The following is a 23,223-nucleotide window of genomic DNA, read 5'->3' on the forward strand; positions in this document are numbered from 1 at the left end:
CATCAGATTTTATGATGGTTCCACTTGGCATGATGTTCACAAGCAAGAGTCCTTCGGAATCGAAAAACACTGTAACCGTAACTTTTCCAGCAGAAGGTGTGGTTTTAATTTTTTTTTTTTTCTTGGGTGAATTTGCATGATGCCACTCCATTGATTGCCTCTTCGTCTCTGCTGAAAAATGATGGAGCCATGTTTCACCACCTGTCACAATTCTTCCAAGAAATTCATCTCCACCGTTCTCGTACTGTTCCAAAAGTTCGTTTCATACTGTTTTTCTTGTTTATGAGAACCCACCTGGCACAAACCTTTTTTAACACCAACACTTTCAGTATTCTGCAAACACTTCCTTCCCCTATCCCAACATAGCGTGACAATTCGTTCACTGTGATGCGTCTGTCAGCAGTCACCAATTCGTTAACTCTGTGCACATTGTGTGGAGTGTGTGCAGTACGAGGCCTGCCGCTGTGAAGACACTCCGCACTGTTGCCGTGCCCGCTCTCATCACGTAACCTGCTTGTCCACCGACTAACTGTACTGCGATCGGCAGCAGCATCTCGATACACCTTTTTCAACCTCTTGTGGATGTTTCCCACTGTCTGGTTTTGACAGCACAGGAATTCTATGACAGCACGTTGCATCTGACGAACGTTAATTTTTTTTTTCTTTATTGTATTTAAATTCCCCATTGGCGCAGGCTGGGAGCAGCATATGTTCTGCTCGTCAGCCGAAAGACATAGAACAAACAATAGAAGACATTTAAAAATAACAAAGGAGAGAATATGGTGAACATAAATATAAAAAGGGAAAACATCATGGAAGGCAATAGAAAAAAAACGGGGTGACTGTAAAATGGAGATAGGAAACTGTTCAAAAATAGCACACACAAAAAGCCACACACTGCGACAATTAAAACAACACAAGGCACAGTATGACTGGAGCATGAAAGGTATTGACAAAAAGGGTAGCACATAACAACCACTGACAGCGAACCTCAAGGCAGTACACAATTAAAATCACACCTCTTGACGCACAGGAGAAACAGCACTAAACACAACACTGAGGTGGCAGACTGATGATGATCAAAAAAGAGGATTTGCCAGGTGGAAGGAGATGAGGGAGACCAGGAGAAGGGAGGGAGGGGAGGAGATGGGGGAGATGAGCGGGAGGCGCGCTGAAGAGGGCCAGGTAGGGAGGGGTGTGCAAAGGAAAGAGGCAAGTATGAGGTGCAGGGTCTCAGGGGAGGGGGTAAGGAGGAAAATCCGCTCCGGGAGAAGGAGGGAAGAGTAAAAAGGGGGCCTTGTGGAGGGTGGGGTGGAATAAGGCCAGGTTATAGTTGGAAGGAAGGGTAGATGTCACGGCGAAATTCATCATCTGGGAGGGGGAGGTGTTGGAAATTGCCCTGATGAAGGAGATGGAGGGTGTGGAGGTGGAAAGAGGGAGGGATACGGCGGTAGAGGTGCGGCAATGGACGGCGGGTTGAGAGGAAGGCAGAAACCAGAGGTTGGGGGGGATCAAGCCTGCGGACAATGTAAAGGATGCGGAGATGTTGGAGGAACAGGAGGAGGTGGGGGAAGGGGATCAGTTCATACAGGAGCCGTGTGGGGGAAGGAAGGCAGATACGGAAGGCAAGGCGGAGCGCATGGCATTCAAGGATTTGGAGGGCTTGTAAAAGCGGGTGGGGGCAGAGATCCAGGCAACGCTGGCATAACAGAGGATAGGACGGACGAGGGATATGTAGGTGTGGAGGATGGTAGAAGGATGCAATCCCAATGTCTGGCCACATCATGGTCAGACAGAGATTCCGAAATCAGATATTGGATTGTAAGGCGTACCCAGGAGCAGATATAGACTCAGATCACAATATAGTAGTTCAAGACATTAGTCAGGAAGAATCAATACGCAAAAAAGTGGGATACGGAAGTTCTAAGGAATGACGAGATACGTTTGAAGTTCTCTAACTCTATAGATACAGCAATAAGGAATAGCGCAGTAGGTAGTACAGTTGAAGAGGAATGGACATCTCTAAAAAGGGCCATCACAGAAGTTGGGAAGGAAAACACAGGTACAAAGAAGGTAGCTGCGAAGAAAGCATGGGTAACAGAAGAAATACTTCAGTTGATTGATGATAGGAGGAAGTACAAACATGTTCCAGGAAAATCAGGAATACAGAAAAACAAGTCGCTGAGGAATCAAATAAATAGGAAATGCAGGGAAATGGCTGCAGGAAATACGTGAAGACATCGAAAAAGATATGATTGTCGGAAGAACAGACTCAGCATACAGGAAAGTCAAAACAACCTCTGGTGACATTAAAAGCAACGGTGGTAACATTAAGGGTGCAACGGGAATTCCACTGTTAAATGCAGAGGAGAGAGGAGATAGGTGTAAAGAATACATTGAAAGCTTCTGTGAGGGTGAAGATTTGTCTGATGTGATAGAAGAAGAAACAGGAGTCGATTTAGAAGAGATAGGGGATCCAATATTAGAATCGGAATTTAAAAGAGCTTTGGAGGAATTACGATCAAATAAGGCAGAAGGGATAGATAACATTCCATCAGAATTTCTAAAATCATTAGGGGAAGTGGCAACAAAACGACTATTCACGTTGGTGTGTAGAATATATGAGTCTGGCGACAGACTATCTGACTTTCGGAAAAGCATCATCCACACAATTCCGAAGACGGCAAGAGCTGACAAGTGCGAGAATTATCACACAATCAGCTTAACAGCTCATGCATCGACGCTGCTTACAAGAATAATATACAGAAGAATGGAAAAGAAAATTGAGAATGCGCTAGGTGACGATCAGTTTGGCTTTAGGAAAAGTAAAGGCACGAGAGAGGCAATTCTGACGTTACGGCTAATATTGGAAGCAAGGCTAAAGAAAAATCAAGACACGTTCATAGGATTTGTCGACCTGGAAAAAGCGTTCGACAATATAAAATGGTGCAAGCTGTTCGAAATACTGAAAAAAGTAGGGGTAAGCTATATGGAGAGACGGGTCATATACAATATGTATAACAACCAAGAGGGAATAATAAGAGTGGACGATCAAGAACGAAGTGCTCGTATTAAGAAGGGTGTAAGACAAGGCTGTAGCCTTTCGCCCCTACTCTTCAATCTGTACATCGAGGAAGCAATGATGGAAATAAAAGAAAGGTTCAGGAGTGGAATTAAAATACAAGGTGAAAGGATATCAATGATACGATTCGCTGATGACATTGCTATCCTGAGTGAATGTGAAGAAGAATTAAATGATCTGCTGAACGGAATGAACAGTCTAATGAGTACACAGTATGGTTTGAGAGTAAATCGGAGAAAGACGAAGGTAATGAGAAGTAGTAGAAATGAGAACAGCGAGAAACTTAACATCAGGATTGATGGTCACGAAGTCAATGAAGTTAAGGAATTCTGCTACCTAGGCAGTAAAATAACCAAAGACGGACAGAGCAAAAAGGATATCAAAAGCAGACTCGCTATGGCAAAAAAGGCATTTCTGGCCAAGAGAAGTCTACTAATATCAAATACCGGCCTTAATTTGAGCAAGAAATTTCTGAGGATGTACGTCTGGAGTACAGCATTGTATGGTAGTGAAACAAGGACTGTGGGAAAACCGGAACAGAAGAGAATGGAAGCATTTGAGATGTGGTGCTATAGACGAATGTTGAAAATTAGGTGGACTGATAAGGTAAGGAATGAGGAGGTTCTACGCAGAATCGGAGAGGAAAGGAATATGTGGAAAACACTGATAAGGAGAAGGGACAGGATGATAGGACATCTGCTAAGACATGAGGGAATGACTTCCATGGTACTAGAGGGAGCTGTAGAGGGCAAAAACTGTAGAGGAAGACAGAGATTGGAATACGTAAAGCAAATAATTGAGGACGTAGGTTGCAAGTGCTACTCTGAGATGAAGAGGTTAGCACAGGAAAGGAATTCGTGGCGGGCCGCATCAAACCAGTCAGTAGACTGATGACAAAAAAAAAAAAACAGGAAGAGGCGGTAGAAGAGGGTTTGTTGGGTTTGAGGAATAAGAGGACGTGGGAGGTCTTCCACAGGTCAGGGTAGAAGCCAGTAGAGAGGATGACATTATAGAGATGGGTGAGGACAGTCAGGAAAGAATAGGAGCTTTCTCGAAGGTGACGGTGGGTGACACAGTCGTGACCAGGGGCCGTGCTGCTTTTGGACCGGAGAATAAGTTTAATGTCTTGTGCTGTGATGGGAGTGTTTATGGCAGAGGGGGGCAACTGCTCCAAGTACTGGAGACTAGGAGCAAGTGGAGCGACCGAAGTATCGACACGTTCCATGACGGTGGGGAAAAGAGTGTAATCAAAGTGGGGATCATCGGGAATGGAGAAGACCTCGGAAAGGTGAGAAGGGAAGTGGTTGGCCTTACTGAGGTTGTCAAGAAGGGGACGATCGTTATGGAGAATGGGGTAGTGGGGAGCGGAAAGGGAACCAGTAAGGTGATAGAAGGCGGACCAGTACTTGGAGGAGTTGATAGGGAGGGTGGCGTTGAGTCGTGTGCAGGTCTGGCGCCAGTCTCAGCATTTCCTTGCTGTAATAAGGTTCCATATGTGTCGCTGTATTTGCTGGTGGCGTTAGAGTGTATCCTGTCATGAGTGCGTAGGAAGGAGCGATAGAGGCGGCGGGATGCATGGAGGAGGAGGACAGCCTGTGGAGGGAGTGTGGGACAGTGTGGGTGGATGGTTTTATTAGGAACATGGGCCTCCACGGGGTCAGTAATTACCTTCTCAAGGAAGCATGAGGCGTGGATGATATCGTCAGGATGGCGATAAGTAAGAGGGTTGCTTTCGACCTGGGTGGAGATGAAGTCCTGGTAGGCATCCCAGTTAGCACAGTGATAGTCATGGACGACCTTGGGAGCAGGTGCAGGGTGTGGAGCCAGAGGGGGGCGGTGAGCAGGTGTTAATGGTGAGAAGGACAGGGAGGTGATCGCTACCTGTGGGGTCAAGGACGGCGACAGCAATACGCCCAAGGAGGTTGGTGGAGGCAATGACAACATTAGGGGTGGTGTCACTTTCGTGTCAGGTGTGCTAGGGAAGGGGAACAAGGTCACCTTGGATCGTGGAGAAGAGCTGATGCCACCGCCGAAGGGCGACAGGAGTGCGGCTATGGACATTGAGGTCAGTGGCAATCACATAGGTGGAGAAGGTGAGGTCAATGTGCGAGATGAAGTCATAAGGAAGAGGAGCAGTGGAGCAGACATAGATGGTGGCACAGGTAATGGTGAGGGAGGGGAAGAAGACACTAAGGATACGGTGTTCAGTGGAGTTATAGAGGAGAGGTTGTGGCTGGACGGGGATATGCTTAAGGTGGCCAATCGCGACTCCACCCTATGCACGAGGACCAGGAGCGTCAGTGTGGTGGAGGATATAGGGAGAGGTGCGGATAGAATGGTGGGGTTGGAGAAAGGTGTCATTCAAGAGGAAGGTGTCGACCTGGTGGTGGGAGAGGGTGTGCATGAGGAGGTATTTGTTGGAGTGGAAGGAGCGAATGTTCTGGAAGAGGATGCGATACTCGCGCCGTGCCACGAACGTCAAGTGTAGCAGCCATCTTGAAGACATGCTCTGACGGTGCCACTCACGGGAACAGTTTGAACTAAGTTTGAAAACAAGCGGGAAGGATGTATCTACACACTAGAGATGGGCCGAACTCATTAATTCCCGTGAACTACTTCATTCACTCACTCTTTGCCGTGAAGCGATCAAATGAAGTAGTTCATTCATGAAGTACGGAAGGCTGGCGAAGTTGCCCAGTTCGCCGCTCAGCCGCGGCTACGCTCGCTTCGCCTTGCTCGTACAATAAAGCTTCGTAATACTTTATAATTTTACCAACAGATGGCCGAACTATGCAGTAACCTGCACGCAACGTTTTACACTCTTACAGCGTCTGAGCCAACTTAAATAGAGCATGGTCGAAGGGGACAAAGGAAAGATAAACAGCGAAACCTGTCACATATAAAGAAGGTATTACATTTAATGTTTCTCGACATTTTCTCATGAAGCGCCCAAAAAAGCCTTTATCTGCCAAGTGAAACATTATTTGTTGTATTCATGGACTGAAAACTAGGGCTACCAACGAAATACAGCCCAATTTTATGTTCCTTTTAAAATGTAATCCAAAACAGAATGAGTATGTTTACCACTGTCACAAAGTCTATACACCTACGTTAAGTAATTATTTAGGAGATTTCCTGTAGATTTTATTTTTGTTGAGAATAGTAATCCTCCAGATTCAAAATGTAGACTGTCACCTGTGGTCATTGGTACGATTTCAGGTAAAATCCCTCTTTCAGTCTTATTAACAAACCATTTATTTTCATGTTGGCTGTGCGTGCTCACACAGCCAGCCTCTTCGTTTGTATCTGTAATATTCATTTGTCCGCAAGGGCTGCCAACGGTAGGCTACCAGAAGACGCGAAGTATAGCTGAACTGCACAAATAGTCACGGGTAATGATGTCAGCACCGCAGGAAGCAGCTGACTCTGCCTTCCCCTCGCCCCTCACCTTCCAAACCCATTGCAAACCTATCGTTTCCCACAAACACCGCGCGATTCGTCGAAGGCATTAGATGGGAGATTGAAATGAAGGAAGAATGAGTGACGTAGTGCCGATGTAATGGGATGAGGGAGAGGGGAAGAGTGGACTCATGTGGGCTTTTGTCCACTATTGTCATACAGTAATGGATGCTCGAGAATAGGTGCATGAGTTGGCAGCTCGTCTTGAGAACTATGTGGCCGACATTTTTGGCATCTGTCTTGCAGTATACTACTGCAGAACGCAAACCTACAGCTCATAGTATGATACATGACTGTTCTTTCTTAAGTGGAGTGTGTTATCTGTTGGAAGGTCTCTGTTGGATTCCTTTCATGTTAATTTCTTAAATATGATGTCATTTACGGCATAAATTCCTCTTCTAAATTTACCTTGGTGTTTCTGACTATCTGGGAGGAGACTGAGTAGTGGAACGTGTTACTTTTACACACAAACAACAACGATCTGTCACACTACTACACTTTAAAGCACAGTTTATATGTAATGGTTCAAATGGCTCTGAGCACTATGGGACTTGACATCTGTGGTCATCAGTCCCCTAGAACTTAGAACTACTTAAACCTAACTAACCTAAGGACATCACACACACCCATGCCCGAGGCAGGATTCGAATCTGCGACCGTAGCAATTGCGCGGCTCCGGACTGAGCGCCTAGAACCGCGAGACCACCGCGACCGGCTTATATGTAATTCATATATGTAATTCGTGTCACGCCGTCTCATGAAGAACCTACATCCGCTTTCATTTATATACTGTATATGATAAGATTCTGTCATCCCCCTTCCCTTCTGTGTGAGAGGATGAATGAGCAAATGTATTTCTAGTTGCATGCTTGATGGTAGCAGACAAGCCTGTCTGTTAGAGAGCAGTAGGACAAACGTCGGAACAGGTAGCTACGCTTTCTAAAAGCAGAGAGGTTTCTATTCTTAGTATGGTCCTTTCCGTCCCTTGTCATGTTGGTATAGGAAGCTGCCTCTCTGGTCACTTCCGTTTGTATCTGTTGAGCACGCTCGGTAGCGGCCCAGGCAGTCTGTCCGCGGCGAGCGTCTGAAGTGGTAAGATCTCCGGCTAAGCGCGTGTCTGCCAAGTCCGTAGGACAATGGATTTCTTAAGTTCAGCTTAACTGAAAATTTAATCACCTTCATTTCAGGTTTAGCTCTAAAATATCTAATGTTATCTTAAATTGCAACGCAGAGTAATTCGAGTGTGAAGTTCAGAATATCTTCCCGGTAGTTGCTTTGTCACTACTTTGTGAGTAAAGTGGAACCACGTGTTGATCAGTAACTCTAACATCATCAATCTTAAATGCGAATGTGCGTGAGACTATAACGTCTCGTCTTGACAATATTTTTCAATATAGCAACTTTTCTTTATGTTCAACCCACGTGGGGTGTATTTTGTGAGACCAGTACCACGCGCTTATTGAATTGTTTGACCCATCAGGTTAATAGTAAGACAATAGTAACCAGTTCGAGGTTTTTCTTTTGTAAATTGCGTTTCGATGTAATTTATTTTAACTATCAAAATGATTGTGGAGTTACACTCTTTGTGTAAACCAAATTGACCACGTGAAGCATGTGGTGTAAGCATCAAAGTAGCCCTCAGCTGTTCTTTTCGGGAAGATTTCACAGAGAGTTAGTATGAATTTAGTTTACCTGTGTGTGGTAATTTCATGATGGACAGGATTGCACTACGAACGTAACTTCTTTGGGTGAAAATTGAATTGGTTGGTTGTGGTTAATTTCCTCTAGGATATGTTACAACGTTCTTTGTGTGTTATTTTATGAATGCAGTGTTGTATGTAGTCCCCCAATCTTGGCTCCCTATTTGATGTGTTCCGTAAGATTACAAACTCACATTTACACAATCTTAAATAAGGCACCAGCATAGTTATGAATCAAGTTTGCTATACTGAAATTTTAACGGAACAATGATCAATGTTAAAATAAATGTCCAAATATAAACTGATTTATTTCTTTTTATTTAAATTATCACGGGTTATCTAAAAGATTATAATTAATGTTAGTCTGGTTGGGAATTTGGTAAGCTGGACTGGATACCTGGTGCAACAGTTGCGCAGTAATGCAAGGTTAACTTCCTCAGATAGCTCACAGCTTTTAACCCACTTTTATGGTCTTGGAACATCAGCACCGCTTTCAGAACAAATAAACGCAACAACATTACACAGTGCAGAGTTTGAAGTACCAGTTCATTGAAACTGAGTGGTTACTTCACACTTCACTGGAGTGAAGCGTTCACTTGAACGACTCATTCACGAGCTCTCCATCACTACTACACACTCTAAAACTTATACATGCAGAATGGAAACTGTCTTTTGGAGTGACTCTCGTAAATATCCTCTGCCGTGCACAGTGGTTTGTAGCGTATGGATCTAGACGTAGTACCGTGGTACAGAGCAGATGTGACAGACCCATTTCTCGCCTTTAGCATGTCATTACACAGGCCAAGAAGCTGCCAAGTATGCGCTGTCAGTCACGGTGCGGGTTCCGCATGCCGCCGGTGCAGACGTCACAGGCTGCGGGCCACGCGCCGCTGTCTGCGGCTGTTGTGCTTGGCAGCCGCTGTGACGCGGCGCCGCCCCGCCACCTGCCCCTTTGTTTACGGAGCCGGCCGGTCCTTACCGCCTACAAGACGCTGCTAGCCCCGCCGCTTACGTCTCGTTTTGTCGCGCAGCCCCTGCGCGCCGACAAACAAGAGACGGCGGACGATGCCTGGAAATGGGGCGAGGGCACAAATATATATCGTCTGCCCGCTCCCGTAAGAGCGCCCTCGGGACGCCTTTGTTAGATTCCCTGGCCGCCACGGCGGCGCAAACAGGGGCGTTCATCTCGCATTAATATCGCCTCTTCACCGTTCCAGGCAATCATATTTGCCAAAGTTCGCGCGAGTTTGTACACTTCGCTCTCGAATCTCCAAGGGAGAAGTGCGACCGATTTATTGTGGCGCTATTTCTGCTCTACCGTTTTTAACTTGAGCAATCTTCCCTGTCCGAGGTAGCTGAATCCCAGAATCGCGATGGTGTTTCACTCGTAGTACACATTGTAATCGTTGAGTTGTAAGATCTGTTCATCTGTAGAAATCATCAATCAAGTGTACGTGTGACACGCAATGTCAAAAACTCTGCACGACATTAAAATCGGCAGCCCCTGGCTCCTCTCAAGGTATCACACTATGATTTCACTGGGCGGCTTAAGAATTCGTTATAATATTCTGTTCCTAATTGAACTTCCACCATTTTATACTGTTCAACCAAACACATGAAGGTAACTAACACAGTATTACAAATTCTTAGCTGAATTCTGGCGTAGTCAGATCTCAAGAATTTGCCGAGACATCACGTCTTTGATAACGACATCGTAGCCGTAAGGTGCTACATTATATTTCGTGGTCGTGCAGTAGCCTTCTCGCTTCCCACGCCCGGGTTCCCGGGTTCGATTCCCGGCGGGGTCTGGGATTTTCATTGCCTCGTGATGGCTGGGTGTTGTGTGATGTCCTTAGGTTAGTTAGGTTTTAGTAGTTCTAAGTTCTAGGGGACTGATGACCATAGATGTTAAGTCCTATAGTGCTCGGAGCCATTTGAACCATTTTTTTTTTTACTAATTTACCTATTCATTGATTAACAGTTTAGGAACTTCACTGAATGAATTTGTAACTTTGCAACTTGAGCCGTGCGTGGTTTGTGTTCCTGCCATCATCTATTTCACAGCCTGTTTTTAACTTTCTTCCACTTCACTACGTTAATTTAAATTACTACTGTGACTGAGTTGCTGCTTTGCCTGACCGTGACCGGCGTTAGCAGTGGGTATGAATATATTGAAACGTCCCCTTAGAAACATTATACTTGATTGTGCTTAAACTGACACACAGTACTTTTAGCGCAACGCAATCTGACTTTCAATAATTCCTACAAAAGAATGGCCCTGACTAACATTACCCTATACCTTTCACAAATCACTTACCTCACAAAAATCTTCGTTACTCGAACTACTGCAATACAGCGAGCGCCACTACTGCCAGCTAAATAAAAGATTCAAACTACTGAAAGCACTAACTACTGATAGGCATAGTTAGCAAATGAAAGATTTTGATAGAGAACAAACAATGTATTTACCTTAATAGTGTTCAAAAGTCATAATATATATAGCAGTTCATGACAACCATTCTTACAAATGTACTGTTTCTGATGGACACACGTCCAGATCATCCGCTTTCAAAAATCCACCATCTCACTTCGCCACATCCACCAGTACTGGCGGCTCACCTCCAACTACGCAACGCTACGCGTTGTTAACATCCAACTGCCCAACACTAAAATAGTAAATTCCAACAATGCAAACCAGCAAGAGGTTGCACACAGCACAGCCAGTTATTTTCATACAGAGCGCTACGTGGCGGTGGCGTTACCAATATAAGAACCTAAACAGCCTACTTACAATATCCCCTGTCGCAGTATCTTTGCTGTACTGCTATTACTTCCCGGTCGTTGTCTGTTGTAAGCAATTCGGATCGTGAGTTCGGGTTGTCAGTCAGTCGGAAAGTGTCTGGAGTGCAGTCCGGATCTGCCATTCGGGGAGTGGCAATGTAGTACTAGTGCAGTCGGGTTGGAGCTGTGAGGTCTGCGTCGACATGGCTCGCCCGACAATTGCCACTACGAATCGCTTGAGCCGGGCCACGGTCTTAGTGGGTCGTCGATCTGTCGTCTTACCGGACGACGTGTTTTGGCTCGCCGATCGTTCATGAGTTGGCTGCGTGTCTGTGCATTGACTCCCAATTTGTCTTCATGCGTGCTTGGTTGCTGTTGGGTATCGTTCAGGTCTTCGTGCTAGTGTTTGTCACGTAGTGTGTGTAGTTGGCGTTATTTCCACTGACAACTATTTCAAAAGTTTCAGCATACTGGGGGCAGTCGGTCGGTTGCTGCGGACCAGGGAAGTTATCTCCACGCGGTGCAGCGGCTGGGTCCTCTGGCGGTCCCTACGCAGTTTTGGAGCGTGGGTAGAGCTGTCATCGCTACGAGCTTGGTGGTTCGCCGACCCAGGGCGTCAAAGATGAATAGTGGTTTCAAGTTCCCAAGCTACGTCCACTCATGTTGTGTGGTTCGTGTCGGTTGGGTGAGGTTTTCCCGTGAGCGACACCAAGTGTTTGTATTGCTGAAATTTAGATGCCATGTGGTGGAATTAACTATATTGGTTTTCTAAAATTCAAGAGCACCACCTGCATTTTCTGCCTTGTGGCCGTTACTGTTCCAGTTACCTGCCCTGGCCACTAACGTAATTTCAGACAGTCTCCTTTCCTCACATGTTGTCGCTGTCCAACACGTCGTTGGTCGGTCGGTCCGTGGCTGTCCGTTGGTTGGGTTCCGACAGATCAAATGTAGTTAGGCTCACCACCTGTCTCACCTAAGTGGACGAAGGTAGACCGACCCCGTGAAGGCTTCTGAGTGCCATTGTCTTTACTGTCTTTCTCACCTGTGTTTAATTATCTGTTAATAATATATCATAGCCAACAATTTAAAAAATTCTTTGTTTTGCTGTCTTTTAAAGGTTATTGCTGTTGTGTTGTCTTTTCCTTTAGGGTGGTTTCAGCTACTTAAAACTTAAGGCTTATGGTTATTTTTTTTAATTTTGGAAAATTAATTGTGAACCTTTGGCCGCTTGGAAACTTATTTTTAAAATTACATTTCAACCTTAAACATTGCTGCTTGGAACCTTATTCTTAAAATTACCTTTCAATCTTGAACATTGCGGCCTTCTGCCTTTGAAAGGTTATGGTAATTTATTTTAATATCTTGAAAATTTTATTGTGGGCCTTCAGCTGTTTGTATTGCATCTTGTTTATGTTTGTCTATCCACCCTTGTAAGAGTGCGGCTATGTGCCGCTTTCGTTGTAAATGTGTTATTAAATTACAGGAAATTATAATTTTGAGGTGAAACCTACCATTTCCATAATCCTAATCACCTTTTCTGCCCAGCGGGTTTAGCGGGCGTTTCACAACTGAATTGCTTTCCCCATTGTGGGACGTACAGGGTTGTTATTACTAAACCTCCGCTACTTGAGTCACTGGAGATGGGGAACTATTTGCCTTATGGGTACCTATATTTGTATAAATGGTGATCAGACTGTGCGCTGCAAGATTTGTGTTGTTAATGTCTTGACTTGCCTTTAGGCGCCAGTACTAGTGTGGCGACGTAGGATTCAAACAGAAGTATCAGCGTGCAGACAATCGTCATGTGTCTGGACAACGTGAGCAGGGCTTTACTCGTAAAGCCGTTTTATCAAAAGAACAGTAATGCCGCTGTTGCTCTTCGCGAGCATTTAAGGGTCCTATTTGCGTACCGGGGATTCAAGAACATGATTCTGAAGATCGAATTAACTGGCTATTTGGGAATTGCACCTGGGAGAAGCCGACGACAAACTGCGCCACAAATTGTTGAAGAAGTTACTGTTACCTTAGCTGAGAATGTTGGACGCAATGTGCGATTTTCAAGGAATGCACGAGCTGTGCCACTACAGCTGAACATTCCATAGTCCACCGCTCGAAAAGCGCCGCGATCACTTATGAAATGGAATCTCTAGAGTGGTTCCAGACTGCCGTAGGTGCAGATCGTCGGCACACTGTAATCTGGATTACAAACATGATACGCAATTAACAAATTTTACTGTCTCGTGTGGAAATTAAAATGTGTTTCTTTCAATGGTTTATTCGTTATTTAGTTATTTCTCTTTCGCATGTCCTTACAAATGTCTCCACAAAGCCTCTGAGCACTATGGGACTTAACTTCTATGGTCATCAGTCCCCCCGAACTTAGAACTACTTAAACCTAAATAACCTAAGGACATCACACATATCCATGCCCGAGGCAGGATTCGAACCTGTGACCGTAGCGGTCGCGCGGTTCCAGACTGTGCGCCTAGAACCGCTCGGCCACTCCGGCCGGCTCTTTACAAAGTTTCATTGTGTTACGATCACTCGTTTTTCATAGGATCCCTCTCAAGTAGCGAAAGTATAATTGTAACCAACCTGTGCTCCTATGCCTATGACTTGGGGGCTATATCTGGTCAGCTACAACATGCAATTTAAGACTTTTCTCGTGAAATACCACTGGGCAGAGAGCCTGTATTAGGTCGAGAAAGTCGTATGTCGGATTAATTATAACCAGCCTCTACTGTCTTACACACATGTTACTGCTTAATCAAAATATCCCTTTTCACATTTTGTCACAAAGAAACATTTCACGATAAAGCAAGCATCTCTATTCCAGAACACAAAGCTCTTACGAATTCTCGGCTTTATTTAAGCATTCCAGTTATTGCAGTCAGTGTTGCTTGACTATGTCAACCAGAAGAAAATAATACGATACTACCGAAATTAGTGGCTGAATAAAAACGTTGCCGGCCGCGGTGGTCTCGCGGTTCTAGGCGCGCAGTCCGGAACCGTGCGACTGCTACTGTCGCAGGTTCGAATCCTGTCTCGGGCATGGATGTGTGTGATGTCCTTAGGTTAGTTAGGTTCAAGTAGTTCTAAGTCTATGGGACTGATGACCACATCAATTGAGTCCCATAGTGCTCAGAGCTATTTGAACCATTTGAAATAACGTCGTACTGCAAATTCTCTGCGGTCATGGCTTCGTTTTTGCAATAAATGAAGGTATTACACAACTGTAACATTTGGTGCGCCTCACGGTATCTATTAGGACTGTTTTTGTCCTATGATTACACTAATTATTCGCCTTTAAATGTAAAGAATTCGAAAGTTTTTTTTCTGATAATACTAACATAATTTTTGCAAGTTAAGGTCAAGAACTGAATAACAGAGATGCTGTTCTCTGATGAAGCTGCTGCACCTTCACTATTAGCAGACTGACTATCTGTTGTTTTAACGCAGGGTACATGCAGTTTATTACATGAAATTCTGTTTGCGCTGGCATTTATCTTCTATAGAACGGTGTCACGGTAGCGAAGTGGAATAAAGCAGACCACTGGAATAGGAGCATATCACACGTTATGTTACCTTTCGCAAAGTTCAATGGAGTGACCTTTACAATTCGAATATTGCATAAAGTCGTCATTATCGATGCGCCGAATATTATCTACTTTGTACAATCTCATTCCATTATGTCGTACTGTATAGCATTTTATTGCAGTTCAGAAAAAGAGTAGTTTTAGCCCAAAAAGGTGGTAATACGTGGATTTAATCCACGATCCTCTTCTACTTAAAAATGTAAACAATCTTAAACAGGCTTCTCAATACATGTATTCGGGTACGAAATTCGCGATTGGCAACACGAACTTGTTTAAGTGAACACCAAAGTAACATCCACTAGGCTGGAGAACGATATTTATGTTGCGAATACATCCCTCAGCGCTGTTTACAAGCCAACTCTACAACACACACCTCCAATTGACGAGGTAGATCTCTCTGAAATTATCTAACCATCGATTTCTTTCTCAAACTTGTCGTAAACTCCGTTATTGAGCTACAAGACTATTTGTGAAAAAGAGCGTTCCGCAAACCGATGAAAAAAAAAAACAGTCCCCACAGTGGCCAGTATGGTGGCGTGTAATTTCAACGAAGGCCTAACTACGAAAATTACGAACGTGCTCGAACCTGAGATCGGAGCAGTTTTCGACGACTCTGCACAAAACCGGAAGAAAAGAGTACCGAGCGAACGGAGCGGCGGATGACAGAAGCTGTCGCTCGCAGGACCTCCATGGCCATGAAGAAAATGGAGGAGGGCCTTCTTTTGGATCTGGAAGGATTGCTGTAAGGTCCATGAATCGCGGACTATACGTGTGTTTAACTTATTTACAAAAAAATGTAACCAAAAGCTTTAAACGCATTTTTCTCGAAATTGAATTTTTCAAATTTGCGGGAAACATAATTTGGAAACGGTGCATAGGACAGTGATTGGAATTTGATGACGGCATTCTAAATCGAATTTTCTGTCGTCGTACATAGCCGTTTTGTGATATCTACAAGAGTTTATTTTCGGTACAAGCTTTCTTTTCTACGTTTTGGTAAATAAAATGAAATCTATTTCTACACGTCACCGTATAACGTAATATTTTTCAATCATCCTACGTATTCTGATAAGCAATATATTGAGAATGAGTTATACAAAATGAGTTCGATACAGGCCCAATAACAGGAATCCGGGAATTTTCACCGCTGACCAATGTTCCACCTGACGGCGCAGATCCAGGGATCGTCTGCTGCGTACACAAAAATGAGTTCTTAAACACAAAAGTGCAAAGAATAAAAACATATCACCATAATTAGCATTACTTTTTATTTCACCAGAAAAAATCACGAAATCACCCATTTCTCAAACCTTCAAACAATGATACCTTCTTAATTTCTATAGGAGTGAATACCGCAAGTTTGCAACCCAATGCTTTTTCCCTGGAAATTTCACTAGAGGGCTACTGAATTGTCTTGTGAGAACGTACTTCAATGACAAGGATGGAAAAATTGAAAATATTGTCCATATGTAGGCACTTTAAGTCAAACTCAAACTGTCCAAAGTGAACATCAGTGGCCAGACCACGAATTACTCACAAAACGCTTCAGTAGACGGAATTATGCCCTCGGTAAATGAAAAAAAAAATGTTCAGTGCGACAGAATCTCAATCCTAAGGGCCCGGGTTCGATTTCCGGCTGGCTCGGAGATTTTCTCCGCTCAGGGACTGGGTGTTGTGTTGTCTTAATCAGCATCATTTCATCCCCATCGACGCCGAAGTGGCGTCATATCGAAAGACTCGCACCCGGCGAACGGTCTACCCGACGTGAGGCCCTAGTCACACGACATTTACTTTTTTTAGTAGACGGAAATTGTGTTGATCCATGCAACATGGACAAAAGACTATGTGGACACTGAATCTCCGCTTTTCCAGGTTAAAGGCTATGTTTACATATTACATAGTGGGGAGAGATTTACATTCTCACCGGCTATTTTTTACTATTACATCTGGGGATCTGTTCTATAGGTTTCGGCAATACTTCAACGTCCACTGTTGGTCATATTCTTAGAAATGAATGGTAGCCAAGGTTTTGTAGACTTTTTACATGACCAGGTCACGACTGAATTCTTCCAAGAAAAGAAGGTATTACACACATCGCAGGACGTCATCAACAACAAATGTGCTTGCAAATGACTAGGACACGGCCACTTTCGGTGTTCCTCACTGCATTCTACTAGGGATGCTTTTGTCTCCTGATTACATTAATTATTATCCTTTAAATGTAAATAATTCAAAAGTTGTTTTGCTTTCGGATAAAACTAACAAAATTTCTTCAGGTTAAGGCCAAGATCTGACCAATAGGAAAAAGGTTTTTGGAAGGTCACGCTAATAATACTTAGAAAAGAAAATAACAAGTCAAAATTAGGTACGAATATTGTTTTAATATATTGTACTGATATGTTTATTGGAAAGTGGCAAGAAATACTTTCTGTTGTTATCTAAAATACTGTGTCGATCATTGTGAAGGGGACAGAGACGCCCAAAGCCAATAAAAATGATAGTGTGTAACATCAGAGAACGGATTTATCTAAAGATTTCGTCGAAGTGTGTAAAACAGCGATTAACAGGAAAACAGTATGAAAATTTATCACTCGTACTACTTTTGTAACAGTGTAATTGACTCTTTCAATCGCTGACCTGCAAAACTGACACGTATGCATTTAGTGCAAGAACAAACACAATCGTCGTCAATCTGACATCGAACATATTCAGGTTAGGTCTACCGTGATGTAGCGGTGTTATAAAAGGATTAATAACAGGAACCATGGGCAATTTAGATTATTAATAATGAACGACTAGTTCTGATACGTAACTGTCATATAGTGTGCAAAATCTGGTTGGCGTAAATGTGAGTCGTGTTAAAACCTCGTAGTAACATCCCCTAAACGAACACCATACTATGTACCCGAAAACATATTAAACCTCGAAATGCATGGTAAATTATTAATGAACAAAATTTTGACGTCGGTTGCTATTAGTGCGCCACACTACGTTTGACAATCTGACGGTGAAGAGAAAATTTAAATATCTGAGAAGAACTAAGCTCGCATATCCTATGCCATTAGAAAAAACAACGAAGGATTTGTGATGGTGTTCGAGTTTACACGCTGGTGTGAAATCATCAGGAGTCGTGTGCATACGCTGACGTTTGATACACGATACCATATAAGAACTCTAGATTTATCCGGAAGATTGAACGAAGTTAGTTACGTCCAAGTAGTGAAGCTTGGAAGCTCACTCACCATTACCATTTAGTCCTTCTTGTTCTAAATATAAATATGAATGCCCTAAACGGTTGAAATATATGGTGTTACCCGAAGCAGAACGCCACTGCAAAATATATTTATCTTTTCATTTATTTTATTTCCCAAATACAGCACCCGCTGATTCTGTGGAGTGCGAGTCGTAATATTTCAGGGCACAAATAAGTTTTAAACACACACACGAAGAGAAATACCTCCCTATAGTGACTGCAGGACAATTTATGTTTTCCAAAATAGTAACAGCGTCGCGATATTGTCGCAGGTTCAGGATATACCACGGTATCGTTATGTTATACTTCTTTCACTGTGCAAACGCATAAATACTGCAATACATGACAGACGCCAGTAGTATTGAAAACCGATTGAAAGCAATAAAAAGACAGAATTACGGCTCTGCGGATTGATGGATCTCCACCCAATCACTACCCTTCTGTCTTCCATCTCACAATCAAATCTGCTGTTTAATCATAAAACGCTGGAACAGCAATGTTCCACAAAATTGCAAGAGTATGAAATCGACTGGGATTGTGGGATTGAGCCGCAAGATTAGAAAGTTTCATCTGTGATATTTCTTTCCTTCGGATCCCGGAAATGTAATTTGTGCCATGACGTGATTGTCTTGGAAGGAAAATAGCTTGAATAAATCTCAATACATATTTTTGATGTTCTGGCCCTTTCACAGATGCAAATAAGGACACCACAGATTGAGTTCTTTTGGCGGGGACCTTTGACAAATTATTTTGTTTTCTATGGTAAATTTTGAGCGAAGATACTTTCGAACAATATCCATTTTCGCCTTGAGATTGGGATCTGGAATATAGCTGATTATTAGGCGCGAAGCAAGTATAATTTACACGACAAATTTTGAGCAGTAGTATTTTCAAACAATATATATTTTCTCAATGAGATTGCGATCTGAAATGTAGCTGATCACTGTGTCCTAAAGACAGGAAGGAAGTATAATTCACAACATGCCACTTGGCTTTCTATCACACAATGGCAGAATTAAAACTCAACATGTCACACAAAATCTAGCAATTTATAATATACATATCATTTAATTTTTGTCTGAGATGCGTAAATTTTAGGCGTGAGAATCGTATAAAGGAGCTGATAAATGTTCCAGATTCTATACGAAGAAGAACAATGCGCCGCATCTTAAAATTGTGAGGCAGACCGCGGCTCCAACGCGTGTCCTTGCCGTTTTCGAGCTGCTCCACCAGTAATGTGTTACCATCGCCCGAGCCAAATTTCAGCTAGTCGCTCATTTTTCTTCCACACAGATTCAGGGAAACAATGTCATCCATCTGAGAGTAGTACAGGTTTGGTCCTGTGTGATAACATGTTTTAACTTATTGTGCGTCGTCTTACAGAAGCAGATATCTGTCAGTAACCACGAATATGTCTAAATACATAGGAGAGCTGCTGTACCAGGCCAACAGTTCTTAATCTCGCATGCATATTTAATATATCTCTGGCTATCATCAAGGGAATATCATTTGATGCCAATAACAGATCATGTGCATAAATTCCCTAGAAAATGAAATGGACATAGCTTATTTATTGATACAGTTGTAGTGGTACTTCAGTTGTTAATTTTTATTTTTAGATGACCTGTTTCCATCATCTAAACAGATCATCATCAAACTTCCTGGCAGATTAAAACTGTGTGCCCGACCGAGACTCGAACTCGGGACCTTTGCCTTTCGCGGGCAAGTGCTCTACCAACTGAGCTACCGAAGCACGACTCACGTCCGGTACTCACAGCTTTACTTCTGCCAGTATCCGTCTCCTACTTTCCAAACTTTACAGAAGCTCTTCTGCGAACCTTGCAGAACTAGCACTCCTGAAAGAATGGATACTGCGGAGACATGGCTTAGCCACAGCCTGGGGGATGTTTCCAGAATGAGATTTTCACTCTGCAGCGGAGTGTGCGCTCATATGAAACTTCCTGGCAGATTAAAACTGTGTGCCCGACCGAGACTCGAACTCGGGACCTTTGCCTTTCGCGGGCAAGTGCTCTACCAACTGAGCTACCGAAGCACGACTCACGTCCGGTACTCGGGCACACAGTTTTAATCTGCCAGGAAGTTTCATATCAGCGCACACTCCGCTGCAGAGTGAAAATCTCATTCTGGAGATCATCATCAGATCTACATTCCTTGATGACAGAAGAAATCGCTGGCGTGGAGCATGTCCGTCATTGCCGGTGTCAAGAAAGCAGTATTCACGCCAACACGAACGGACATGCTTCATACCAGTGGTACCTACTGACATCAAAGAATGATGATGGTCTCTTTAGGAGATGGAAGTCGATCAACTAGAATTAAAAATTAACAACTTAAATGAGAGTACGACTGTGTTTTATAAATGTTATAATATTACTAGATCGCTGTTTTCCTGGAACAATGTTCCAAAAAAATTTTATGTAGAAATAGAATGTGGAGTCACTACACATTTCGTTAGGCAGTTGATATCCTGCGACATCAAAAGCAGCAAAATTTTCTGTAAGAGAATGGCATCATATAGGTCTTGTAATTTTCCTCTAGACATGTAAGTCTAATCTTTATCTACGAAAATGATGGAAGCTGAATAAGCAAATTAAAATTTCTGCCACGGCCAGAACTTGAATCCAGATCTTCTTACTTCCTAGGCAGGAACGCTGACCATTATTAACATAGCTGCATGGACTACAACAGTCCAGTGCCGTCCCTAACACAAACTTCAGTTCATATCTTCAGTTTATTTTTCCCCTAAATCGTCACTTTTGCCAGGGCTCTCCGGCATTGGAATAGCATCCGTGTGTTGGACGTAATGGGGAAATCCTGTATCTCATGTGATCATATAGCTCTGAGGTATACCACAGGTACAGGATTTCCCCATTACGTGCTATTACAGCGTGAAGAGCCCTGGCAATAGTAATGATTTAGGGGGAGAATAAGCTGAAGCTTTGAATTGAAGTTTGCATTAGGGAGAGCACTGGACTTTTGTAGTCAGTGAAAGAGTGTCAGGCGTAGTGCTGTGGTGGTGAAATGGTCAGCATTCCTGTCTAGTAAACAAGCAGATACGGGTTCAAGTTCAGACTGCCGCATAAGTTTTAATTCATTTATTAGGCTTCCTTCATTATCGTAGAATGGTATCATGTGCATACTTCTTGCCCGGACGGTTTACAAATTAGAGACGCACATCGCTAACAGAATTAGAACGTGTGTCTAATTTGCTTGTCGAGACTGACTTTTCTAAGCACTTACAGTGTGTCAAAAGTTGTTACATTGAATTCAAAGAATGATCAATTTTTACACTATTTTAAAATTTTCTCTATGTTGTGTGCCACTAAGAGTTCATTTCCACGTATCTTTCTAACGGTTGTTCATAATCGAGTGAAATGTTTCAGTGATTGCTACCACAGGAGCAGGCTCCAAATCATATGCTTCCGCCACAATTTAAGTGTCGCATGATTTTCAAGATCAGATCAGTGCGGGCACAGTATTATGAGCAACTTTTCTGCTTGTCCCAGTTTTTTTTATTTTAGCAATACCGTACTGTATTTTCGTGATAGGTAAGTAGTGGAAGTGTAGCGTTGTTTTTGAATCATTCATGATGACAATATGAAACTTTTAAAAAAAAGTCTGCGTATTGAAGAACTCCTTTGTTGTGGGAATTCTCACGGTGCATCTTTCAGGACATCTGTCGTATGTTACTAATCAGTTAAAAATCGATTTTTAAGCTACTGGCTATGTATAACAGGCTCAACTTTCCTGTATTCCAGGAAGAACTGTAGTCTGGTGTTCCGCTGTCACACTATAAAATACATATTTTATTTTATAGCTCCTCGAATATTTAAATAATTTAACTCAGTTTGCTGATTTGTTTAACGCGAGGTGTCATTTGCTTCACCATTGCAAAACATCTGAAAGTTTCCCTGAATGTCACAGCCCTTCTCTGGCACTGTTGCTCACCTATGACAGCATCGTTTAAGAGGAGTCTCGAGAAGTCATTTATGTGAAGTATGCCGTGCACACCTGATTTCCTACACCTGGCCCCTCATTCACGGCGTGGTGTCCACCAGTGACGATGTGTTGCCAGTCAGAACTACACTGCAACTCCAGGAAGGATAGAACATAACGAAATTTTACTTACTGTGAGTATAGATCCTAGATGTAGGAACACTTGATTAAATTTGTAGACTACATAGAACTGGTCTCCTCTGACAGCAAAAATGATTCTAAGCCGGCTGAGCATCTAGAAGATTGAGCTTCCATGCAGCTTCAACTCTTTGTCAGAGTTAATCTCTCGTAGTAACTGGCAACTGGTTGCGTGACAGTGTCTCGTTAACGCTCAACCAGTAGCTGTTAGTGAATGAAATACTTGCGTAATGTGCTGACAGAGATGAAGTTGAACATCCTCTGTATCGCAGTACGTCAGGACAACATGTATAGCGTGGGGCCGTCCGCAGTGGCCGAGCGGTTCTAGGCGCTACAGTCCGGATCCGCAAGACCGCTACGGTCGCAGATTCTAATCCTGCCGTGGGCATGGATGTGTGTGATGTCCTTAGGTTAGTTAGGTTGAAGTAGTTCTAAGTTCTAGGGGACTGATAACCTCAGACGTTAGTCCCATAGTGCTCAGAGCAATTTGAACCAATTGATAGCGTGGGGTCTTGCGCTAATTTGTTGAAAGATAAGATCAGGAAACCTCCAAGACAGGGCACAGTCTGTTGTCAGCACGGTTTTAGAAAGTACAGCTCCTGTAAAATTCATCTTGCTTTTCTAACATGATATACTGTGAACTATAGATAAACTATGGGTGGCAGATTCCATATTTCTAGATTTCCGGAAAGCACTTGGTACGGCGCCCCACTGCTGTCTATTAACAAAGGTAAGAGAATATGGAATACTTTCCCACGTATGTGAGTGGTTCGTGTTTGGGTAGCAGAATCCAGTACATTGTTCTCGACGGCGAGTGTTCGCCAGAGACAAGGGTATTGTCAGGAGCGCTCAAGGAAATACGATAGGATGGGTATTGTTTTCTATATACTTAAACGATGTGGCTTACAGGGTAAACAGCAATCTGTGGTTTTTTGCTTATGATGCTGTGGTGTACGGGAACGTGTCATCGAGTGACCGTACGAGGATACAACATGACCTAGACAAAATTTTTAGTTGGTGTGATGATTGGCAGCTAGCTCTAGCTGTAGAGAAATGTAAATTAATGCAGATGAGTAAGATAAAGAAACATGTGACGTTCGAGTACAACATTATTAGTGTGCTGCTTGAAAAAGTCAAGTCGTTTAAATATCTGGGCATAACTTCGCAAAGTGATATGAGGTGGAACGAGCATGTGAG

The 23,223-nt window shown here is 43.2% G+C and overlaps 1 protein-coding gene across 1 annotated transcript in view; it reads right to left on the reverse strand.

Moving 5' to 3' along the window:
- Positions 1–23,223, reverse strand: part of LOC126336239 (cardioacceleratory peptide receptor-like) — a 956,109-nt gene that overhangs the window by 837,463 nt on the left and 95,423 nt on the right. The gene's annotated exons all lie outside the window — the stretch shown is intronic.

Source organism: Schistocerca gregaria, chromosome 2, assembly GCF_023897955.1.
Source record: "Schistocerca gregaria isolate iqSchGreg1 chromosome 2, iqSchGreg1.2, whole genome shotgun sequence".
Lineage (NCBI taxonomy): Eukaryota > Metazoa > Arthropoda > Insecta > Orthoptera > Acrididae > Schistocerca > Schistocerca gregaria.